We start from the raw sequence: 16,661 nt of genomic DNA, 5'->3' as shown, positions 1-16,661 counted from the left end.
TCCGTGCCCATCTTCCTCTACTTTATATGTGGGATGCCTACCACAGCATGGCTTGACAAGCAGTGGGTAGGTCTGCACCCCGGATCCGACCCAGGGAACCCCATGCCACTGAAGCGGGATGTGCACACTTAACCACTGCACCACCGGCAGACCCAAAGCTAACAGCATTTCTTTGACCCAGCTATACAACCCCTGGATGTCTATTCGGGAGAAATTCACATATGGTTCCATAAGAGAACATGTTTGATATACTCTCTGAAGCATTGTTTGTAAGAGTAGCTGGAGGCATCACTAGAAGAATGGGTAAGTGGTAAGTAAATTCCATGAAATACTATGCAGCAATCAGAAGCAGTGAGGTAGATGGGTATATACACAAAACATGAAGAGATTTTTTTTAAACAGTGGTAAACACAAAAGGAGAAACAATAAGATCTATAGCGTAATACCACTTAAGCAAATTAAAAATACACATACTAAATAAAACGCATATTTTACAAAACACATATGCATTTATTCAAGAATATTCATGGATGCCCATGGCAGGAGGCGGATGGGATTAGGAACCAGAGACGGAAGAAAATAAAACTAAGAGAGGCCTCGCATTTGTTCATAGACAAATGCCATGAACTAAAAAAGTATGATTATCACAACTCTGAACCTGAAGCAAATATGCAGGTCAGCCCTTGAATCTCAGTGCAGTTTCTCTCTGTTCCAACATAACAATTCTCTTTCACATATATACAGAAATCCCATGATGGTTTGTTATAAAACCCATTGTTGGGCTTCTTAGCAATCTCTACAAGAGTTTAGTTTTTTTTAAATGATAGAATTCCATTAAGAATGAGTGACCTTCAAACGTACAGCAAATCAAATACATATTTAACTTCCTACAGTCAACTTTTTATAGTTTACAAGAAACTGGCACTTTGAAGAAACTTTTTAAAACCTGAATTCAAGGGTCAACAATTGTGTCCTCAAGGTCCAATTCCTGTTACACTTTCTATGAATTAACAAATGGAAGAAAAAGGAATTACAGATATGGGGAAAAAAATCTTATTAGACAGAGGCACAAAGAAGAGCAAAGAAGAGACAACTGAGGCAAATAAGGCAAAGGCCAGCCGTACTCCTTGGCAGAATAATCTGGCACCCACTACTCTGCAGCCTCCTAAGGTGCCTTCTCTTACCCACAAACTTTTTACCCACTACCAAATTCTACAAATTAGAGGTTCATTATTGTTGTAATAATCTCTTTGAAAATGGTAATACAGACTATTAGGCATTTATACTTGTAGTAGCATATATTCCAAATATTTTGTACTAGGGCAGACGTGTACACACACATACACACTCACACAAGCTTGGTACCTGCCATACTGAAGGCCTGGAACGGCACAACCATATTATCAGTTACCCTCATGCGTTGGTCTACATAAATGAGGAAAACAATCCAAATCAGTATCACGGAGTTGTCATAGCGACAAAGAACAAGGATGTATACTTCCCTTGACCACTTGTGCTCCCTGGGCTACACTTTAAATTTCATGATTTGTTCCCTCCACTGTCCATTCTAATCTAATTTAGGTAACCCACTCCAGACTTTCTCTACCACCAACTAGGAAAATGCCAACTCACTTTCATTGCTCCCTCGCTGCTTGCTGGTAACTGGAAGAGGAATTCTATCACAAGCTTATTATACTGACCAATCTGAAGTGACCAAAGGTCATTTCTGGTACAGTTTTACATGTCTGCAAAAACTATAAAACTGAACAAAACAAAGAAAATATGAATGTCTCCAAAAATATGTATGTGATTTTAACTCAGAAACCTACCCTCTGAGTTCTCTTTCTTAGCTGTCCTCCAGGGGACAGCCAACCAATACCCTTGGCAAAACCCTAAAAAGATCAAGACTGAAATCCATACCTGCTTGATATACATAGCATTCTTGCTGTAACAAGTGTTTTTTCTACTTAAAACAATAATAGCAATAATAATGATGATAATAATAATAATAAACAGCAGCCCCTTCTACTTTAAATGACAGGTAGTTGGAATTATTACCTTTCCTGCTGGCAAACCCACAGAAAAAGATGAACTCCACAAAGTTTGAGGGGAGAGAAAAAGAATCTCTAGTGGTGGGGTCTCAGAATCTACATTTTAAGCAAGCAACAAGCGCCTCCAAAAAATTCTGATGCAAGCCATCCACAGACCACACTTGGGTAAACAATGCCTCAAGACGTGAGGAAAAGTTGAGAGCAGAAGCCTCATCTGTTGAATAGCCACAAAGGGATACAAAGCCTTAATGTAGACAGTTTAAATTCAAGCTGCTGTCACCCACAGTTTCTCAAAATCAGGAGGGATAGGAATTGAGGGAAATAAAAAAAAAAAAGAAAAACTTTAAACTCACTGCACCATAGGAAAAGATGAACCCGAGTAGAGTTTTCCTGCCAAACAGGGCATCAAGCGGGCCAAGGAGGGGCACTCACCATGTGGAAGATGGTTGGGGGAAAAGGGGTAACAAGAAATGGAGATCTGGTTACATGACAGGGGGGTAGACAGGTCTACACCCAACTTTTACACAGGATTATCCTGGAAGGGGGAATGAGGGCTATACTGAGATAATATTTTCTAATCCAAATTGCAAGAAAGTTGATCTGTTTTGGAACTTTTCCTAGTTTATACAGGTTAAGAGGGTTACAGAGCATAAAAATTAAGACGATTTATCAAACAACTTGTCTTTAGCACGATACTATGTTTATTCAAATTCCAATATATATGGTCACCAAGGACACATACCGAGTAGAGGCAGCAGTGAGCCATGACTTCTAAAAGCCACCGAGAAGAGTTACAAATGAGAAACAGCAAACAGTGACCATGGTGTACATGACACTGACAACCAGCCTACCATGCAGTATGAGAAACTGCTGATGCTCTTCACTCTTTTGGTTCTTCCTTTCCTCCCTAACACATAAGGTGATATTCAGTAGAAATTTCTTCTCACTATTAAAATGCTATGGTCACCACTGAGTACCTCTTCTTGCTGTGTTTCCACCTTAGAAACTATTTAAGCACTGAATTAATATCACTCCTTTCCATATAGTTTACGGCAACAGTAATAGTACTGCATAATACTATAAAGCTAAGGGTTTTACAATCACTTCATCTCCTTCTCACACCAATCTGATGACACAGGGATTATCTGCACTTAAAATATGAGAAAACAAGTTCAGAAAGATGCAGTAACTTGTCCAGGATCACATAAACCCTACCATGATACAACCAGGGTTTAAATGTTGATCTTTTGCCTCCAACATTCCTTAATTGCCAAGCTATGACTTCAGTACACTCATTGATTGCCACACAAGGAATACAAAGTATTACAAGAACTCAGATAATTTAGTGTTCATCTCTAGCTAAGAGGAAAAAGGCTTCACTGTGGTAGCATCTAAACTTCCAATTGCTTTGGAGGATGGTAGAAATTCAATAATCAAGCAGAGGCAGAAAAAGCACAAGGACTTTCCTATGCTATTAAATAGCCCAAAGTGGCTGAAGCATAGAGCATGCGCAAAGAAAGTCCTGGAAAACAGCAGAGAGCCTTGAATGCCAAATTAAAGGGATTGAGCTTTACTTCAACAATCAATAGTGAGCAATAATCAAAACACCTATTCTTCCAGCCACACTAAAAGTTATCATAATTCCTTATACACACCATGCCCTTTTATGTCTGCCTGCCTTTGCTATATATCCCGTCTGAAATGCCCTTCTCTCTGTAGAGAACTCCTACTTATCCACCAAGAACCAGTCCAAAAGTCATCGTATCGTGCTTTTCCTATAAAGTGTTTCCTATCTTCCTCAAGAAGAATTTATGGCTCCTTCTGTATATACTGATTATAGCATTTACTACATCATATCTTCTATATATCTGTCTACATATCTCCACTGAACTGTCAATCAATTTTGCAGTGTTAGAATTTAGCACAGCACCAGCAGGCAGCAAGTACTCACACTTTCTCTGAACAAAGATTGGTCTGGTAATGGAATGCAAATCACTTGAAGAAGAGAAAATATAGAAAGGGAGACCAGACTAGATGTAACACAATTAAGATTTCATGTAGGTTGATGTCAATGGGAGAAAAACAAAGGTGTCTTGAGAATTACAACTAATAGAATCTATCTGATTTGTCAACAGACTGTATAGGGAGAGGAAATGGAGCTCTGCAAAGCCTTATGGCTGAGATGTTGGGCTTGAATGTCTAAACAATGGTGGAAGTAAACAGAAATAGTAGAGTATTGGGATTGAAGGATAAAATAATGACCTTATACATGTATGCTAGATTGGAGAAACCAGCAAGACATTCAAATAGAAATGCCCAATAATTAAAAATATGAAAATGGAGGTTGAGTTAGAAATATTAATTTAAAAGGTCTCCCACAAATGGTAAAACCCAATATAGTCCAAGTAGATGAGATTATTAAGGAAGAAAGGACTAAAATCTTAAGAATTTGTAAATTTAGGAAGCAGAAGGAAGAAAAGTCAGCCAAGGCAGGGCCAGAAAGGTAGGAAGAAAATCAGGATAGTGTAATAACATGGGAGCTAAGGAAAGAGCTAAGAATATCCATCAGGAATTGGGAATTGGTCAAAAGGATGACTAAGGATTTTATAATTAGGTTATTGATGGCTTTTAAGAGGGTCATTTCAAAAGGGTAATAAAGGCAGAAAACAATTTCAAAAGTTATCTGAGCATGCTTTTAAGAAGCAGGAAAAGTCAACAAAGAAAAAAGACTCAAGAGGAAAATACACAGGATAATTCATGGAGCAAGATTCTGGAAAAGGAATCATCAAAAAAGATGAAAAGATGATCTGGCTGTGACAGCTTTCAATGCATGATAGCCAGAGTTAGTTCAGCTCATTTAGCTACCTGGGCATCTATTTTTGTCCTAAGATCACCACCACTTCTTTCCAGGCAATAGCTGACTAGAACAATGCAGACACATGACTCAGCTTTTGGGAACATGGGGGTTCAATTATTCTTCGCTAGTGGCTGAATATCCTGGAGGAGTGGGGTGGCCATATTTTACCACTTGGACAGAAGAGCAGAAAAGGCTGATCTGCTTAGAGAAACACACAACAGATACTAGCCAGAAGCGCTGCTAGCAGGAAACCTGATGGCTTTCTGGCTCTTGGTTCTAATTCTATGCCAACAGCAAGCTTCATTCCTGCCCTTTGGTTCTTTGGTGCCCCTGTACTCTTGTAATAAACTCTCCTTTTCTGCTTTAACCTAGTTCAAATTAATTAATACTTGTAACCAAAAGTCCTAATTAATACACATACTAAAAAACAAGAATACCTTTCTAAAAAAGGTTAGCACTTTATAAAATTTGAAGGCAGGGAGTTGAATGTACTTTCTGAAAATAATAGCAGATGGCAGGTAAGAACTTGAAAATAAAACCAAAATCAGACTAGCAGTTTAATCGTTATGCTGTGAAGCTACAAATACTTTGTGAAGACAAAGCAGACAAAACACTATCTGGAAATCAAGAATGATATACAAGAACAAAAGTAGAACCTTTTACTTCAAAATTATATTTTTTAATTTTACTCCAAATGAAGATTACCACTATGTCAAAACACCAAGACATTAAGCTAGAAATGTCCAATAATTAAAAACGTGAAAATAGAGATTGAACAGTTAGAGATATTAACTTAAAAGTTCCCCCAATAATGATGAAAGCTAACACTGGAAATTTTACTTCAAAAATGAAGCTACCGATTTTCTTTAAAATTCATCAAAAATAAGATAGACTAAGACTAGATGGAGAAAAGGACAGATTAATAGATAGATATGTGATAAGAAAAGAAAGTAAAATGTTAATGGTAGAATCTAGGTGGTTGGTATATGAATGTTTATTATAAAATTCAACTTTGCAATATGCTTAACTTTTTTTTAAATAATATGTTTGGAGGAAAAGAAAACTGCTGACAGTATAATCTTTAAAGTGTATCACCTCACATGGAGGGATCTGCCCAGACAGTAAGTATGAGCCATCTGACTAAGGGTACGTTGTTTACTGATAACGGTAAGTGGTTTAAATTGGCACATTTCAACCAGTAGCCTCAGCTCTCTCTCTTCATCTCCACAGGGGCCTACGCAAGCCCTGTTTAAACACTGTTTCCTAGGGTCCCTGTGGCCATGTTTTGGTTTCCCCTTAGCAACTCAGGCCAAAACATCTAACTTCCTTTTATTTGAATTTCTGGAAAGCTGTTTTCTTAAAGTACAAGATATAAATGTGCTCAAAGACAATGGCAGTCTTTCTCCTAGGATTCCAATCATTTCCAATTCTTTATTCTTGGTCAAAATTAAGTCCAAACAAGCAGTTGTCCTTTATGTCTGCTTCTGCCCACTGACCATGAATGAATGATGTATTCTAGTGCTCTTTGACCCATTAAAGCCCTTTTTAAAAATGTGCTTTAGGGAAATTTTTAAGGATTTAATTGTAAAAAGCTTACCATAGTATTCTTTATAACAGGGAAAAGTTGGAAACAATTAAATCTAACACTGTACTGGTTAAATTGTAGTACCTACATAAATACAATACTTGCACAGTCATGGAAGATGATGATGTTGCACACTAATATTTCTTGACACGGAAAGTTATTCACAAAACAGTGAAAAATGGTAGTTTCAAGACATTATTACAGCACGACTTCAGATACACATGTCATATCTGAAAGATGCCAAGATGCTATAGTTGTTATCTCTTAATTAGTTTGGATGTTTATCTTCATTTTGATTATCTATTATTTTCTATTTTTTCTGCAACAAAAACGTATAACATTTCAGAATACATTCTTTATCCTGCCATTTTTTTATAATTGGTAAATAACTGCCAGATGCTCTGCTGCTATCAGAATAAGACTTCTCAAAGCTATCCACAAAGCTGAAGGCCCCTATCATTCCTAAAGCCAACTGCCATACCAGTTTTATAAACTTTATTATATTTGTCCATTCTCCTACCCTAATTCTCCTGATTCTATTCTCATCCAAATTCTCTCATCAATGTTTTCACCTTCAGATTTAAGAATTCTTGTAAAACATCTTCACATAGACTAGTACTCTCTCAACCCTTCTAATCTGTTTCTTTGAAATCAAGTTGCCCTTCCATTGCGATGCCAGTCACCATTCCCCTCTCATAGCTCTGCTACAGCACTTAGCGCCTTGCAGTAACAGAAGACACAGTAGTCTTCCTTAGCAGACCTGCAAATCCCAGAATGCAGAAACTATGTACTAATCCTCCCCAGTGCTCAACACATAAATAAACTGCCAACAAACTTGGGTAGATGAAGTTTCAAACAGGTGAGGAGATGGCAAGAGACTATCTAGCTGATTTAAATTAATTAAAGGCTCCAAGCCTAGATATTACATCACATGATACTTAACAGTATGATTTTAGAGTTCCTGTTCATAACATGAGAAAATCATGGGGAAGAGAAGACAGGCAATGGTCCAACATACCCTCCCCCCAATTTTCAAAAGTAAAAAGAAAACATCTCCAAAACAAGTGACCCTGAAGTCTGGTGTCAAACAAGCCAACGTCTTCCAGAGAATGGAAGCTAGAAAATGTGGTATGAATAAGAGACCTTGCCTAAGACAGAAGAGACAGGTAAATCAGAAGCTGAGGTTTAAAAGCTAGACTTTAAACAGTGGTTGGGGGTGGAGGGTTATGAACTGACTCCAGCTACACTCGTCTCTTTGTTACTCTCCTAATACACCACAGGTGTGCCTCCCATTAGGGTATTTGCACACACTATTCCTTTGCCTGGAACACTCATTCAACTAAATATCCACATAAGGAAACTCTCTCATCTCCTTCAAATATTTGCTCAAATGTCATGTTCTCCAGTGACTTTCTATTTAAAATTTGAACCCTACCTCCTTACTCTGCTCCACTTTTTCTTTTTCCATAGCACTTATCATCTCCTAACACACTTAATAATTTATACTTATTTCTTACATCTGGTTAATTATCCATTTCACCCACTAGAATGTAAGCTCCATGAAAGCAGAGATCTTTGTCCATTTTGTTCACTGATGTAGCCCAAGCACCTAGAACACAAGTGACCGATAAATACTTGTTCAATGCACAAAATGGATGTGAGAAAGACTGTGAGGAAAAAATGAACAGGACTTAGTGATAACAATATCATATCAAGGAAAAAGCTCTAGACTTGAGATGAAAGACCTGGATTCAAATCTAAACACTACCACTTAGCAGCTAGCAAGTGACTATTTTCTGGCAAGTGTCTATGAACTTTAGATCCTGTTCTGTAAAATGGGTGGTTGTGAGGATCAGATGAGAAACATGTATAAGAGCAGCACGGTGACTGCAGAATTAATTATTAATTTGAATAAATTAATTCAAAAGAGAGTTAAATCTTAAAAGAAAAAGCTCAAGAGTAAGTGTTGAAGGATGTGACTCTAGGACTGGTGCTAATAACAAGAGAAGTGAGAAAACCCAGAAAATTTCATTTGGGAACAGAAAGGATAGATAATGAGTTAGGTTTCAATCTACAGCTGTGCTGACCAACATGGTATCACTAGCCACATGTGCCTATTTAAATTTAAATAAATAAATAAAATTTAAAATTCAGCTCCTCTGTCACACTAGCTATATTCAAGTGCTTAATGGCCGCCTGCAGTTCGTGGCTACCATATTGGACAATGGAGATTACAGAACATTTCCATCAACACGGAAAGCTCTAGTGGACAGTGCTGATTTACAAAATTTGAGTTGACAGCAGAACAGAATTCAAATGGGTGTCATTTTAATAACCCTAATGCTGGATTCCTGTAAGGTTCAAACATGTTTAGAAGAAATGCAAAATCCAATCAAATTATCAATCTGAGTGGGAGTCACTAACTGTGAATATAACAAATTAAATAATTCATATTACTTGATTACAAGGTCCTCGGATATGCGAATATTTCTCACTTGATGGTATGAGGTGGCTGACATGCCAACTATAAATAGAGTTTGGAGAGTCCCAGGGAAGTTGCCAACAAGAATCTGGTGAGCATCCTGGCCCACAACTCTGGTTAGTAACTTCAGATAAGCTGGCAAGGTCAAATATTACATGGAATACAACAGTGCTCTTAGTGAGTGATAAGATTATACTTACAGCTCCAAATCTCACTGGAGAGGCAGAACTCCCTCATTAAAAGTAACTACAGTTACCTGGAATGGTAACAGCCTTCCTTAATGAGTAAGCAAGCATATTTCAACTACAGAAAGATCTAGAATTAAATACATAATCAAATACATAAATTCTCTCGCTTAAGAGAAGAGAAGAGAATCGAAGTTGGATGTTAACGTTTTCATCTTAAGAAAGCTATGCAAAAGTGGATCTTTTATATATTTACAAAATTTAAAAGAATCTGGTCTGTAAGAACAACCGACTTGTAAGAAATTGAAAATGTGTAACTGAGCAATAGACTTAGACTTGTGATTTTAAACTGAAATCTTACAAGTTCATAAATAACATTTGAACACTGTAAAGACTTCAAGGTCATTGTGTTTACAAATTCAATTTAATATGTCTATAAGAATGACTTAGTACCTAGGAGCATTTTATTTCCTCAGACAACTGATGTACTTCAGAAAATTGAACATATTAAACACTACACAGTATTTTAATTATTTTAGCCTATTTATATGCAGTAATATCTGTAAAAACACTGGTTTGATAGGTTCTTTATATTAAAATAAATAACTATTCAAACCTAAAACTAGCAACCACCAAAATGCCCATCAATAACAAAAGTGATAAATTGCAATGTATATCCACCCAATATTCAGCAATGAGGATGAACAAAATACAACTAGACGCAAGAACAAGGATTAATATCAAAACCTAATACTAAGGGAAAGAAGCCAGACACAAAAGAGTATACACTGTATGATTCCATTTACAGAAAGTTCAAAACAAGCAAATGCAAACTACGGTGTTAGAAGTCAAAGTAGTGGTTATCCTGGTGGGAGGAGGCATTGGAAAGGAGCATGAAGAGAGCCTCTGGGGTACTGGTAATGCTGTTTCTTAATCTAAACACTGATAAGATAGATGTGTTCACTTTGTGAGAAGTAATTAAGCTGCAAACTTATGATCTGCACATTTAGAATAAATTATGTAATAGTTCAATAAAATTTAGCAAAAAAAAGTAAACATATATACAAACATTTATAAATAGCAAAAGTTAGCTTTTAATCCCCGTCCCATCCCAAGGCATGTTCCAGGGATAGCAGTAATTCTGGTCAGTAGCTAGAGTATCAAGGAAATAAGAGATGAACCTAGAAAAATAGATCCTCCTGAAGGACCTTAACTGCCATACCAAGGAAACTATAATGTACTCAAAAGACAATGGGATAACACATGCAAATGATGCAGGTGGGAGATTGTTTACCTACCATAAAGTTTTCAGCCCTTTCCTTTAATTTCTCCAAAAACATTCCAAACATTCCAGCAATACCTTCATTCCCCAGCCTCTAGTTTCCAGTGTGGAGGGACTTGAGTAAGAGTAACAGCCCTGGCCTGTCCCCAACCCTCACACTCACTCCTTCTTATGGGAGGAGTGATTTACTCCTGAGAACTATTTTGTTAGTGAAGTCTTAGAGTACCAAGCAGCTGGGGTCAGCCCTTTCTCTCTCTTTAGAGTCCATCTGCTAGAGAGAGGTTATACTCCAGTCTCTCAGGGCCATGTATGAGGCTTACTGGAGCTGGCTCTGCCCTTGCAGAGGAGGCCTTCTGTAGTCCAGCACTGCCTGTGACTGAATCTAAGTCAGGGAAAACATCAGGTAGTCCAGATCTAAGCCATATTTCCAACCAGCTCTATCAGTAATAAAGCCGACATTTTTACCTCCATCTATCTATATTGAGTGTCTTACTTCTCAACTGATTCTGAACTCAGATGTGGGAGAGTGATATATTAAATATTACCCCTAAAGCTCAACAAATAAAAGAGTACTAATAGGCGGAGGGGGATTACTACTCTATGTCAGAGGAGTAAACTCTACTCAGGATCCTTTGATTTGGTTTGGCATTGAAACTAACACACTAATCTGTTGAACAGGAGAAGTTATTTTCTGAATAATAAGAAAATAAAACTCAAAGGACTACTTCCTTAGCACTTACTTTTAAAGTGTTCCATACAGTAGCTCATCTGACTACAACAGCACTCCATTTCTCTGCAGTCTAAAAACAGCTCACTTAATTTATTCCTAGATATTTTTATTAAGTGACCAGAGGGTAGATGGTTCTATAGTAAGTAACTTCCTGACATAAAAAAGTCTCTTTGCAGGAAGTGCGGTTCATCTCAAAATTACACTTGCAATCTAAGGGAAGTATGATACCAAACAACCACGGAGATTAAGTCTTCAGGGCTTCTTGTTCATTCACAGCCCAAAGACAGTTAACTTACAGCCAAGCAGTAAATCTTCCATGACCTCTTCTCTTTCCTTCTTTCTCCTCTGATCCTGGGTCTTCCACATGCTCCTCCTCTTTCCCTTTTATTCTCGACACTGTCTTCTCCCACAAGTCAAACAGCAAAATTCACTCACAAATGGAAATAGGCTGGTCTAACTTTTTAAATCATGAATTATATTTTCTTAAATTGTGAAGTTCATTTTGACAGGATCACATATTTTCTAATTTATTCAGTAAGCACATTATAAACAAATGTCTTCTTAACTATACAACATTGTATTTGACCCTGATCTACCTTATGACAAAGAAAAGTAACTTGATGAATATGGAGTAAATAATTCCCCCCTCAGAGAACAACATCAAGTGCAATATACTGCACAGGGGAAGGAATACAGGCTCTGTGCCTGAAGACAGGTCAGAGGTGAAATGCTGTCTCTTTGATTTCGTAGTTGCATGACCTTAACACAGATTAAGTTCTCTGAGCCTCCACTTCCTCACCTGTACCATACATACAACATCACCTACTTTTCAGAGCTGTTGTGAGAATTAAATGAAATAATGTACACAAAGCCTCAGCACACTGTCTGGCACATTAGGAGTTAAATTAAAACTCCCATTACTACTATCACTATAATTCCTAGCTAGGAACTCAAAGTAGGCTAAGTATTTCATTCAGCATAACTACTAAAATAAGCTCTAATTTTGCCAAATGATGCTAAGTCATAAGTCAGGTCACTTATGCAAATAGCTTTGTTGCAGAAATGCATCAGCTCTTACAGGATTCAGGATGCCCTCCTGGGAAACACAGAGGTTAACTCAGCTTGTTTCCTCCTGGAAAACATTTACCAAGGCTTCTGGCAGATGTTAAATAATACATTATTTTTTAAAGAATGGTGTCTATAAAAGACAGTATAAGCAAGTAAATTAAACAATAAGTAGCATTCTTACTCAGATATTCCTTTGATCTGAACCAGAAGAGTTTATAACCTCTGTGAAAACTGCCATAGAACAGTTCTGACTAATGCAAACCACAATGAGGCTAGAGCCAAAATTCACAACTGGGAAAGCAGTTATCAGTATGGAGGGACAGATGTCAACATGGGGTTTTTTCCTTCTCTTTTTCATAACATAATAGCTTTAAAAAAAAACTGAAAAAATCCAAAACCAAGGCATAAAAATGTCACATATTTAACTAACATTTACTATGATTTTTAGGAATCTAAAACTGCATTTAGAAGTAAGACCAAAAAGAAACTATTCATGGAGTAATATGCTCTTAAAGAAAAACGGAGCAGGGCCAGCCCAGTGGCATAGTGGTTAAGTTCCCACGTTTGCTTCCACAGCCCAGGTTTGTATCTAGGGCACAGACCTACACACCGCTCATCAAGCCACGCTGTGGTGGGGTCCCACATACAAAATGGAGGAAGGCTGGCACAGATGTTAGCTCAGGGACAATCTTCCTCAAGCAAAAAGAGGAAGATTGGCAACAGATGTTAGTTCAAAGCCAATCTTCCTCACAAAAAAAGAAAAGAAAAACGGAGGGTCCAAAAGTAAACCATCACCCTCAAAACTCTGCTCAACAACTTCACATAATGAGGATATATGTTCCTGGATAGAAGTAATTAGAACCAACTCACAGGAGACCGTATGACACGTACAACAGGTAGTGGTCGGTCAGCCCTCTTACATATCCACATTCCTCAGGACTCTGTCACCCTTTTTGTATTTTCATTGTCTCCAAACTCCCACGGCATTTAGTAACATAATTTTAAGTATTACCTAATGCACTAACTTCCAAAACTCAAATCCATCCTTTCCTCTCTATTCTCACTGCCATCATCTTGGTTTAATCCTTCATTATTCCTTACCTGTCCTGCTACAACAACCTCCCCTAACTGATCTCCCTATGTCCATCCTCATCCTTCTCCAATCCTTTCTTAACACTGCAGGTGCAGTGACCTCTCTCAAACCAAAACCCAATCTGGTCATGTCCCTGCCCAGCTTGTTGCCTTCAAGGGTTCTCCATCACTTTGTCGCCTCAGCTGCTTCATTCTTCCTCACTACATTTATCACTATCTGACATACTATATTACTTGTTTGTTCACTATCTCCACTCCAATTAGAATAGAAGTCTATAAGGGCAGAGTTTTTGTTCATTGTTATATATTGCATAGTAAGCATTCAAACATGTACACATGAATGAGTGAATGAACAAATGAATGAATGAATGGACTGACGACCTACAGGCCAAAGACCTCTGTGACCTGCCAGTGCCTTCCTCTCTTCACTTTACCCCCACCTCTACCAATACTGAAGTGTTTAGTTGTCTAAATTCAATAGGCACTTTCACGCCCCCTTGCTTTGCCATATGCTATTCCCTGTGTCTGAATGCAAACTCTCCTCACCATCCAATCAACCTGCCACACCATGATCCATATTTTAAAACCGCCTCCAGAAAGCTTCCCCTGACCCCCTATATTAGAGTTTATCCCTCGCTTTCCCTTGTGCTACATCTGTACCTGTATCTACAACGGCTCTACTCAAACTGTGCTAGACTGTGTATCTCCCTTATTAGACTGTGAATTCTTTGAGGCCAAGGACTATTATTCATCTCTTTACTCCCAGTGCCTAGGACAAAACCTGTCATAAAGCAACTACTCTATAAATGTTGAGTAAATTAACATGCACAACTATTCTGTTAGAGGAATGAAAACACGGAGTGTCATGAAGTCACTCCTCCAATTCCATGATGATAACAAGCCATGAAATAAAAGAATTATAACCAGTGACATTATCCAAGGTAAACAACACACATCACCAAACAATTCCAAAATAACTGACATACAGTCACACTCACACTTTGTTAGATACACACGCTGACTCCTTCTTGCTCCATCATTTGTCTTTCCTTTAGGCTCAGCTCTGCAGCTGGCAAATCAGGTCCAGCTAAGCAGGAGGAAGTAAAAGGGAGATCTGGGTTCCCATGAACAATATATTTTGTAGATCACTCACTGAGGAAGTTTTTGATGTTCCATCTAACACAACTTTTTGTGTTCCCTCATATTTTGATTCAAACTTCAAAACAGTTGTACAGCAACTGAAATTTCACAAGGTTGTAAGCTATCATAAACTCAATAAAAATTTTTTTAAAAAATCCATTGTTGAACATAGATGAGCTGATATGGATTTTTAGGCTACACATTAGACCTTAAATTTTGTGACTTATTTTTCAAAGCAGATCTTTTATTAAAAGATTGTTTATTAAAAAAATGTTGCTACTTGGCAAAAAAAAAAACAAAAAAACCACTTGTACAGGACTAGATTTTACCACTAGCCACACCTAAACCTGAACCAAACACCAGAGCTTGCTACCCATTATAATCTATGCCATCAATGGGTTACAGTTGTGCTTTCATTCTACGGAGTAGCCACAAAGCCCCACCTAAACCAGTCACCTTCAACCATGGGAAGCCTCATCCATTACCCCAGTGTGCCTTACAAACATTATTTTTCTCTGAATGTTGTAAACCAAGGCTGTTAAATCTAACCAAAAGGAACATTGCCCTATCTACTTACTTCTAAGAATGTAAACGCACATATACATGTACAATCACACAGATGCACATCAATGAACAGATATAAATGTGCATGAAGTTGTTTGGAAAAGTTTAAAGTTAAAAGTTTTAAATCCAACGACAGCTAATATAACATCAAGTGAAGCCAGAAGCCAAGATGTGATCCTTAATACCTCCCTTCCCCACCACTTAGTAACCAAGTTATGGAAAATTAACCTCCTAATATTTTTTTAAATGTTGCCTACTCCCAATATTATGCCTTAGTTCAGAATCACAGCATTTCGCATCAGGATAACCGTCTCCTAATTGGTCTCCCTGTCTCTGGACTCAATGACAATTGCATGTACCATTTGTTGAAGGGTTATGTAACTGGCACTGCACTATGCACTTGATTGTTTAACTCTATTTTTCAAATCTCACAGCAAGACTGCAAAGCAGGAATTACTGTCCTCATTTTCACAAATGAGGGGACTGAAGCTCTGAGAGAGGTTAAGTGACTTGCCCAAGGTCATGCAGCTGGAACTGCGTAGTGGATATTCAAACTCAGGTCTATGCTCCCCGCCATTATATGCTAAACTGCTTAACCTTCTTCCAGTCAGCCCCCCGTGTGACTTTCTAAAAGGCAAATGCAATCATGTTTTGCCCCATGTAAAATCCTGAAAACAAGACTGGCCTCTCCAGCCCTGTCATCCTCACTTCCTGCCACACTTAACTGCCAACAGTTCCATAATCTGTCTCTCACTACTTTACCTGTGAACATTTTTCTGCCAAGAACACTTTTTCTCCCTTGGCAGGTTTCTTCCAACACAAACTTCAAGATGTACTCAGACAATCCTTACCCTGGAAAGCCTTCAGCCTAACAAACGCATACCCAAAACTGGGTTAAGTGACCGTTTACTATGGTTATCAGCTAAGTTTCTTGTCGTATCTTATTTTATTATAAGTTTATCTTACTAAGCTATTAGTTCCTTAAAAGTAAATAATTTTTTTTGGTCAGGAAATTGGCCCTGCGCTAACATCTACTGCCAATCTTCCCCTTTATGTTTGAGGAAGATTGTCCCTGAGCCAAAATCCATGCCAATCTTCCTCTACTTTGTATGTGGGATGCCACCTCAGCATGGCTTGAAAAGCAGTGTGTAGGTCTGCGCCTGGATCAGAACCTGCGAACTCCTGACAGCCAAAGCAGAGCACGCAAACTCCACTACACCACTGGCCAGCTCCAGAAAATACTTCGCTTTTAAATCTTCGTATTCCCAGCACAGTGTGTCCTTAGTAGAGGAGGGACTCATGAATGTTGAATTAACGAATGAATTCATCAGAAACAGTACAATTTAAGAACTTAGCCCTATGGTCAATCTGATGTGCTTTCAAATTCTAATCAGCCACATAGTATAACCTGCCAAGCCTGCAGCAGGCTTCTAAATCTTTTTTATTTCTTTACCTGTAAAATGAGAAATAACTGCACCTACCTCCTAGTTTGCGAGGAGTAAAACAAATAATAGACTTAGTACAATCTCTGGCACATTGAAAGTACACATTAAACATCAGCAACACTTTTTTTCCCTCTCAAAGTTTATCCACGCTGATGAAGCCACATCTCAGAAAACAGCTTC

At 38.0% G+C, this 16,661-nt stretch overlaps 1 protein-coding gene across 2 annotated transcripts in view; it reads right to left on the bottom strand.

Moving 5' to 3' along the window:
- AGPS (alkylglycerone phosphate synthase) overlaps window positions 1-16,661 on the bottom strand; it is a 139,449-nt gene that overhangs the window by 121,684 nt on the left and 1,104 nt on the right. Inside the window, exons 1-2 of one of the 2 annotated variants that reach the window (XM_070241276.1) lie at window positions 1,633-1,665; window positions 1,366-1,425 (exon numbers count right to left, since the gene is read on the bottom strand). The exons of the other annotated variant lie outside the window; for it this stretch is intronic. The gene's annotated coding sequence lies outside the window, so the exon portion shown is untranslated. Of the gene's footprint in view, window positions 1-1,365; window positions 1,426-1,632; window positions 1,666-16,661 lie in introns of those variants that run through there. 2 annotated transcript variants of the gene reach the window in all.

The sequence above is a fragment of the Equus caballus genome, chromosome 18 (assembly GCF_041296265.1).
Source record: "Equus caballus isolate H_3958 breed thoroughbred chromosome 18, TB-T2T, whole genome shotgun sequence".
NCBI classification, from domain to species: Eukaryota; Metazoa; Chordata; class Mammalia; order Perissodactyla; family Equidae; genus Equus; species Equus caballus.
This window is presented reverse-complemented; position numbering and strand designations above follow the sequence as displayed.